This window comes from Micromys minutus (assembly GCF_963924665.1).
Source record: "Micromys minutus genome assembly, chromosome: 9".
NCBI lineage: Eukaryota > Metazoa > Chordata > Mammalia > Rodentia > Muridae > Micromys > Micromys minutus.
In genome coordinates this window covers 10,631,540-10,640,236 of record NC_137978.1, presented here as the reverse complement: position 1 = coordinate 10,640,236, position 8,697 = coordinate 10,631,540, and the positions used below count along the sequence as shown (strand labels likewise).

At 40.5% G+C, this 8,697-nt stretch overlaps 1 pseudogene across 1 annotated transcript; it reads left to right on the top strand.

The window, feature by feature from the left end:
• The first annotated feature begins 818 nt into the window (after nt 1–818).
• LOC308424934 (zinc finger and SCAN domain containing protein 4C-like) lies at nt 819–4,293 on the top strand (annotated as a pseudogene). Its single transcript has 3 exons — nt 819–1,199; nt 3,083–3,223; nt 3,308–4,293. The product of its transcript is annotated as a zinc finger and SCAN domain containing protein 4C-like (transcript).
• The last annotated feature ends 4,404 nt before the right edge of the window (nt 4,294–8,697 follow it).

Below are 8,697 nucleotides of genomic sequence, written 5' to 3'. Positions count from 1 at the left end.
AGATGAAGCAGGGACAAGGCAGGAGACAGACTGCTTCCCAGGGCTTCCTGGAATAACCCTTGAAGATCACTGGAGATAGAGGTAAGTTTGGGGAATAGATAGACTTCCCTTCTTAGTGTTCTCAAGTATTTGAGAGAGAGAGAGAGAGAGAGAGAGAGAGAGAGAGAGAGAGAGAGAATTTGTGGGTTTAGGAGACTCTTCATCACAATTATGAGTATATCACAGTAATTGAGCACTGTCTTTATAAAACTTTCCTGATCGAGTGGTGGATTCGTTGGTAAACATCAAGTATGTTTATGGATATTTCTTTGCTTCCCTGTGAGATTAGTATTACTGGCCATTCATTTTAAATATTTTCTTATGAAAGTAGTATTCTCTGGTACTTAATAATGAGACACCAGGGCAAAACTTAAAATTGGAGAAACAGCAAATTCTTCACCATTTCTGGTGGGTGGTGGGCAGATGGCATTGCCGTGTTCTTATGATCTTATGGCAGGTCTATTGATTGTTGACACATGATTTTCACAGTATTGTGCCAAGAATGTTTTTCCTGCTTGTCTGGTGTTCTGTCCATTTCTGTTTCCCAACAAACATGTTTGTAGGATTACAATGAAGCATTTACTGTCAGGGACCAATAAAACCATTAGTAACAGAAATCTTAGTTGGTTTTTTAGTTTGTTGGTTTTAACTTTATGTGTTTCTTCTTTGTTTTAAATTCACAGTTTTTACAGTACATATACCCACTTTTGGCATTGGTTCTAAAGTCACAACAGATATCAAACTGCCATAGTTGAATCTCTCTGACCATTGTTACTACAATGGCTTCAGAGTTTAGAGAATCCTCTAGGCATAAGACACCAACAACAGACATTCAGAAAGACAATTTAGAGTTTATTCCAACTCATAGTTCTGCTGTGCACTGGAAAGAAGACTTCTCTACCTCACCTAGTGCTCAGATCAACTATTCCCCAAGCAACAATGGCTGCTTAGCAAAGTAGGAGCTGCAAAGACTCTGGGAGATGATTACCTCATGGTTGCAGCCAGAAAATCAGAACAAGGAGCAGATGATTTCTCAACTGGTCTTGGAGCAGTTTCTCATCACTGGCCACTGCAAGGACATGTTCACTTTGACAGAGAAGTGGAAATCCAGTGGCAGAAACATGGGTCTGACTGATGAGTGCTTACAGCCTCCTGTCATGGTGAGTATATGGAGGGCTTAGTTGGATGAAAGAGAGCATCATTTGGATTTGGGGAAAATTAGGAAGTTTTCTTTTCTTTTTTTATTGCTTGTGTATATTGTTTTTTACAATTGAGATTTTTTTTCCCCAAACAAAAATGTTTATATTGCACAATATTTTTACTTAAAATTCCCATGAGTAGAGCAGTAAGGAGCCTACTGGTTAGGTTGATGAGCATAAATAAATCTAGGTTAGTTACATGTTATCAGTGAAACAGAAGAATTGACTTGTAGAGATGAGGAGGAGATAATCTGGTGTGAGACAGCTTGTTCATGGAAGTGCTTACTGTGTGTTCATGAGGACTGTACTAGATCCTGCCCCACACACTTAAAAACAAAGTTCACAGCACTCACCTGTGATCCCTGAGACTGTGTGGCAAAAACTAGGGATCAAATTGACTAGATGGTTTCCCAAATTGGCTACTACATATCACGTGATTCTCTGTCTAGAAAACTGAGGTGTCAGAATGGTAAAGTCCTGAGACTGAAATATGGCTGGTACATGTATTCAAAGCAGCACAATACCCATAAGAATTTCTTTGATAATAATGGAGCTTCAGTCCAAATATTCAAATTTGGATAGACTTAATATAGATTTAATTTTGTTAGATGTTTTTCTCAAAGCTGTGATTTGCATAATCATCAGTCATTGGCAGAAATAGTAAAGTAGTTGAAAATATTCAGCCACATCATATACACAGTTATACACATCAATTAAAAATGCTTCCTATTATTTAAGATATTTTGGTTAGATTTTTATTTGTTTATTTGTTTGGTTCATTTCTTGGTTGGTTGTTTGCTTGTATTTGTGATTTGCAACATGGTTTCCTTATGTAGTCCACCTTGGTCTTAGAATCAGAGGAATTACCCTCCCTTGCTTCTCAAGTTCTAGGTTAAATGTTTGACCACCATACCTTGCAAGTTAAGTATTATACTGCATATACCCTTTGGGTTTTATTTTAAATTTAAAACTTCCTGACCAAAAGTACATACTAAGAACATGGCTCCCATAGTATCCAGTCATATTCCTGAGAGTAGGCCTTGTGCTTCCTTGAAACACTTCACTTAAAAAGAGATCAAGTAGAGTTGGGCCAATCTGGAAACATGGAATGTCCACTTTAAGAGAAGCTTATCGGTCTGAACAGAGGAACCCCAATGAAAGAGCTAAATAGAGAAAGGACTAAAGGAGCTGAAAGAGTTTGCAACCTCATGAGAAGAACAACATCATCAACCAAACAAACCTTCCAGAACTCCCAGGGACTAAAGCACCAATCACTGAGCACACATGGAAAAACCCATGGCTCCAGTTACATATGTAGCAGAGGACAGCATTGTCTGGCATCAATGGGAGAAGAGGCCTTTGGTCCAGTGAAGTCACGTTTTTTTCCCAGTGTAGGAGAATGCCAAGGCACTGAGGTGGAGAGGGTGATTGGGAGAGGGAGCATCTTCATGAAAGCAGGTGGGGGGAAGGGGTTGGGAGTGGGAGGAAAGGGGATAACATTTGAAATGTAAATATAGAGAATATTCAATAAGATAAGTTTTTAAAAAAAGAGAAAAAGGCTTATCCTCCTTCAGTGTGTTTACCAGTTAAGGAAAATGTGGTGGGCATGGCTCTCAGGAATATATAACTTTGTCTTTTTCTAGAGGCAGTGACTCAATATTTGAAAACACAGTGTGTATAGTGATGTTAGAGATCAGACTCTGTGAATGTCAGGAAAGGATAATTAGGCATTAGCGATAAACAAATGTACTAATCCATTTCCAGTCTTCCTGTGCTAGCAGGTTGTGGGCAGGTGTCTGTAATACACAGACTCAAGGGCAAGGGAAACCTGGCTTTGTTTACAGGTCCATGTCTGCATGCAAGGACGGGAAGCCCTCTTTTCTGAAAACATGCCATTAAAAGAAGTCATCAAGCTTTTGAAACAACAGCAGTCAGCACTAGGCCAACACTAGAGAAGGCAGGAGTTCGGGTACACGCTACACAAGGTATATTATTAACCACAGGTTAGTTGGTAACCTGGACAGAAGAGGCATGTTTTGAGGGCATCCATTTTGGGTACATTTTTATAGATTGTTTTCTTTCCAAAGGAGAAGAAAACAGTGGAAACAAACACAATACTGCTTGGAATGCTACTGAAGTAAATGTTGGTGACAGCTGTAGTGGAAACAAGATGGACTCCCTTATCATCCTGGAAGAGCAGGATCCTGAGCAGGAAGAGGGAAGTGATTTTTTTCAGTTCCCTCAGGGTGCCAGAGCAAGTCAAGGCAACTCCAGTCATCATGGAGAGCTGCTGAGTGCTCAGACTACTGCAGACGTCCCCATGGAGGCACAACCAATGACTTTCTCCAGGACAAACATCTCTGAGGACAAGGAAGAAAGCTGTAACACTCCTAGGAATGTTACTCAAGTAAATAATGGTAATAATATTCCCATGACCAAGAGAGATTCCCTCTTCATTAACCAAACAATGTATCACCCTGAGCCTGAAATGGGAGAGGTTTCTCATGGGGTTCCTCAGGATTCTATAAGGACAAGGGAAGGAACATCCATGTGCCTGCAAGAGTCACCGGGGCTATCTTTTTCTGAAGATGACCCTAAGGGGGTACCAGGCATCCTCTCCAGGCCAGAGCAGTCTACCTCTGAGCCTGTCCTTAGTCAGAATCATGAGGTAAACTTAACATGTGAAAATCTAGAGAGATTACATAGAGATCAAAACCCATACAAGTATGAAGATCGTCCTAGGAGATTCAAACATGCCTGTAGCCTTTCATCCCACCAGAGAACTCACATGAAGAAGAAGACATTTGTCTGTCTCACCTGCCAGAAAATATTCAAAAGACTCTCTGACCTCCGACTTCATGAGGTCATACACAAGCCAAAGAATCCTTTTATGTGCAGCACATTCGAAAGGTCCTTCAGCCACAAGACCAACTGAAAGGCTCCTGAGAGGATTCACACAGGAGAGACGCCTTACACCTGTTCCATATATAACCGTAGCTTTCGCCAATCATCCACATACCACCATCACCTAAGGAATTTCCACAACTCTGCCTGAAATGTGGAACATCCTCACCAGAGGCTGGTAGAACTTAAGCCATCTGCAAACAGAGAAGAATGTAGTAACTAAACTGTACTTACCCAATAAACACGTAACCTTCAACTTGTGGATTGCTGTTTTTATATGTTTGGTTTTGAGTGTGTGTGTGTGTATGTGTGTATATGTGTGTGACTTTTTTGTCCATATTTCCTTAGTTCCACCGTATAAGTTGAGAGTAGAATCCTTTGCTATCAGTTCTTGAGTTATTTCTTGCTTTTGGACAATGCTTTTCATTTATTTATTTATTTATTTATTTGTTGCCTCTTTTATTTATTTTTATTGTATATTTTCTTTATTTACATGACAAATGTTATCCTCTTTCCTAGTTTCCCTTCCAGAAACCCCCTATTCCATTCCCTTCCCCCTGCTTCATTGACGGTGCTCCCTCATATACCCACCCACTCCTGCCTCCCTGCCCTGGCATTGCCCTACACTGGAGCATCAAGCTTTCACAGAACCGAGGTCCTCTCCTCCTATGCATGGCCAAAAAGGCCATTCTATACTACATATGCAGCTGGAGCCATGGATTGCTCCAAGTGTACTCTTTGGTTGGTGGTTTAGTTCCTGGGAGCTCCAGTGGGTCTGGTTGGTTGATATTGTTCTTCCTATGTGGTTGAAAACCCCTTTAGCTCCTTTAGTTCTTTCTCTAACCCCTCCATTGGGGATCCCGTGCTCAGTCCAATCATTTCAATGGTTGGCTGATAGCATCTGCCTCTGTATTTGACAGGCTCTAGCAAAGCCTCTCAAGAGCCAGCTATATCAGGTTCTTGTCAGCAAGCACTTCTTGGTATCTCCACTAGGGTCTGGGTTTGGTGCCTGTGTACTACATGAAACCCCAGGTGGGGCAGTCTCTAGATAAGTCTTTCCTTCCTTCAGTCTCTGCTTCACACTTAGTCTCTGTATTTCCTTTAAATAGGAACAATTCTGGTTAAAATTTTGGAGATGAGTGACCCCAGCCCCCAAGTGAGGGCCTTGTCTAACCTGTGGATATGGTCTCTGAGCATTTCATCTTATCCCATCCCATTGGTTCCTGGTAGCCTCTTGATTTCCTGGCATCTGGAACTTGCTGGTGGCTACTCCAAGTTCACATCCCATATTGCTACACACTTGAGTTCAAATTAGTGAACCTTTGTATATCATCCCTGTCTCATCCTATATGGGAACCTAGCCCTTCCTGTCCCCCTCTTTCTCACAAGTACCTCACACCTTCTACCTTGTCTGAGTGTTTAGTTTTCCATTCTAAGAAGAAGGGAAGCATCTACACTTTGGTCTACCTTCTTCTTGAGCTTGATATGATCTGTGAATTATACCTTGGGTAATCTGGGGTATTGAGCTAATATCCACTTATCAGTGAGTGCATACCATGTTTTGTTGTTGTTGTTTGTTTTTTTTTTAATGTGTGTGTGTGTGTGTGTGTGTGTGTGTGTGAGAGAGAGAGAGAGAGAGAGAGAGAGAGAGAGAGAGAGAGAAGAGACTGAGCTACCATACTCAGGATAAGATTTTCAAGTTCTACTCATTTGCCTAAGAATTTCATGAAATCGTTGATTTGATAGCTGAGAAGTATTTGATTTTGTAAATGTACCTCATTTTCTGTATCCATACCTCTGTTGAAGGACATCTTGGTTCTTTCCAGTTTCTGGCTATTATAAATGAGGCTGTTATGAATATAATGGAACATGCGTCCTAGTTATATGTTGGGGCATCTTTTTGGTCTATGCCCAGGAATGTTATATCTGGGTCCTCAGGGAGTACTATGTTCAATTTTCTAAGAAAACTGCCAGACTGGTTTCTAGAGTGGTTGTACCAGCTTACAATCCCACCAACAGTGGAGGAGTGTTCCTCTTCCTCCACATCCTCTCAAGCCTCTACTGTCACCTGAGATTTTAGTCATAGCCATTATGACTGGTGTGAGGTGGAATATAAAGTTTCTTTTTGAGTTGCATTTTCCTGATGACTAAAAATGTTGGACATTTTCTTAGGTGCTTCTCAGCCATTTGATATTGCTCAGTTGAGAGTTCTTTGTTTAGCTCTGCACCCCATTTTTAATAGGGTTATCTTGTTCTCTGAAGTCTAACCGCTTGAGTTCTTCATATATATTGGATATTAGCCCTCTGTTGGATATAGGATTGGTCAAGATATTTTCCCAATCTGTTGGTTGTCATTTTGTTCTATTGACAGTGTCCTTACACATTCTCTCCCAACCTATTTGATATAGTTCTTGAAGTTCAAGCCAGAGAATTTTTACAACAAAAGTAGGTCACAGGGATACAAATGGAAAGGAAGAAGTCAAAATATTACTATTTGTAGAAGTAATACTTCAGTGACCCCAAAATTTCTACCAGTGAACTTCTAAACCTGATAAACAACTTCTGCAAAGTGGCTGGATATAAAACTAACTCAAACAAATCAGTATCCTTTCTCCACTCAAAGAATAAAGACGATGAGAAAGAAATTAGGGATATGACACCCTTCACAATAGTCACAAAGAATATAAAATACCTTGGTATGACTCTAACCAAGCAAGTGAAAGATCTGTATGGCAGGAACTTCAAATCTCTGAAGAAAGAAATCAAAGAAAATCTCAGAAGATAGAAAGATCTCACATGCTCATGGACTGGAAAAGATTAATATAGTAAAAAAAATGGCCATCTTTCCAAAAGAAATCTCCAGAGTCAACGCAATCTCCATCAAAATTCCAACTCAATTCTTGATAGAGTTAGAAAGAACAATTTGCAGATTCATTTGGAATAACAACAAGAAAAACAGGATAGTAGATAGTATTTTCAACAATAAAAGGACTTCTGTGGGAATCACTATTTCTGATCTCAATCTGTAATACACAGCAATTAAAAATTGCATGTTATTGGTACAGAGATAGGCAGGCAGATCAATGGAATAGAATTAAAGACCCAGAAATGAACCCAACACTTATGTTCTCTTAATATTTGACAAAGGAGCTAAAACCATCCAGTGGAAAAAAGACATTTTCAAAAAACGGTGTTGCTTCAACTGCCAGTCAGTATGTAGAAGAATAAAAATTGATCCTTTCTTATCTCCTTGTAAAAAGCTAAAGTCCAAGTGGATCAAGGACTTCCACATAAAACCAGATAAACTGAAACTAATAGAAGAGAAAAGTGGGGAAGAACCTCAAACACAGGGAAATTTTCCTGAACAGAACTCCAATGACTGTCCATATTGGCAGTTTTATACTCCAGTCTTTATGGCACTAGAGATTCCAATCCTTCTCTGGGCTCCACCTCTAATCTCGATTTCTAACTTCTAATCTCAGACACCTGCCATTTCCTCTGACATTTTTTCTCCCCGTTGGGATGTCAATTCCCAGTCTTAGGCTTGCAAGTTAAATTTATTGCCTTCTCAAACATCTCCCATCTCAATTGTACTAGTAACAATACAAGAATATTTCTCCACATTAGTAGAAAGACTTCCAAAGTAGAATCAAACAAAATCAACAGTCACTCACAGCAGTCCAGAGGAACCTCCTTTATGGATCCCCCCCATGCCTCCGCCCCCCCCCACACACACACACTCCGCATAGCTCTTATTTCAGGACATCTAGGCACTTGGGTTGGGTTCAATGGAAACTTGCCTCACATGATGAAAAATAGCTGACAGATGCAAGCCTTTTTCCATGAATAACTTCCAAAACACTAATGTCAAGAATGTTACATGGAATAAGAGTCATGTTGAGAAACAGGGTTCTGTGAGGATTTGAATACAGCAGGCATAGACTGAGTTGTTGGGATTGAAAGAGTTAAAATTTTAAGTTGGCCCCACTGACCCTGCCTTGAGGACAAGTATGCTTCAAGGCTAAGAACAAAGTAACATGTTCAAAGAAATGGCCCAACCCAGACCATCTAGACTCGATAAGGTCTGGGTCTGCAGTCCTGAGAAAAACAAATACAAGGTCAGTGTGCCCCAAAATAGAGTAGACTAGAGTTAAATCGTGTCCAAAGTAGACAGAGTGTGCCAATTTGAATGAACCAATGAAACTGCTATGTGCCTGTTGCTAACTGCCTATGTAATTTTCCCTATAAATATGTCCCCCTAATTGAGATCAGGGTCTACTCCTCTATTTCCTGTATGAGATATGTGTTGTCCCCAGAGCTCTGGTCTCCCTCCCTTCCCCCCAATAAACCTCTTGCTTGATTGCAGCAAGATAGGCTCTCTGTGAGTTCTTGGGTTCAAGTTCCCCCAGTACTAGAGTGAAGGGCTTCCCCAATCCGGGGGTCTTTCAGGATCTGTGTACATGCTCATGATTGCCCTGAGTTAGCTAAGTTCCCATATCACATAGAAACATTGAGGATTCTTAATAACTTTTCCCTGGTGCAGCCTTTCAGCAGG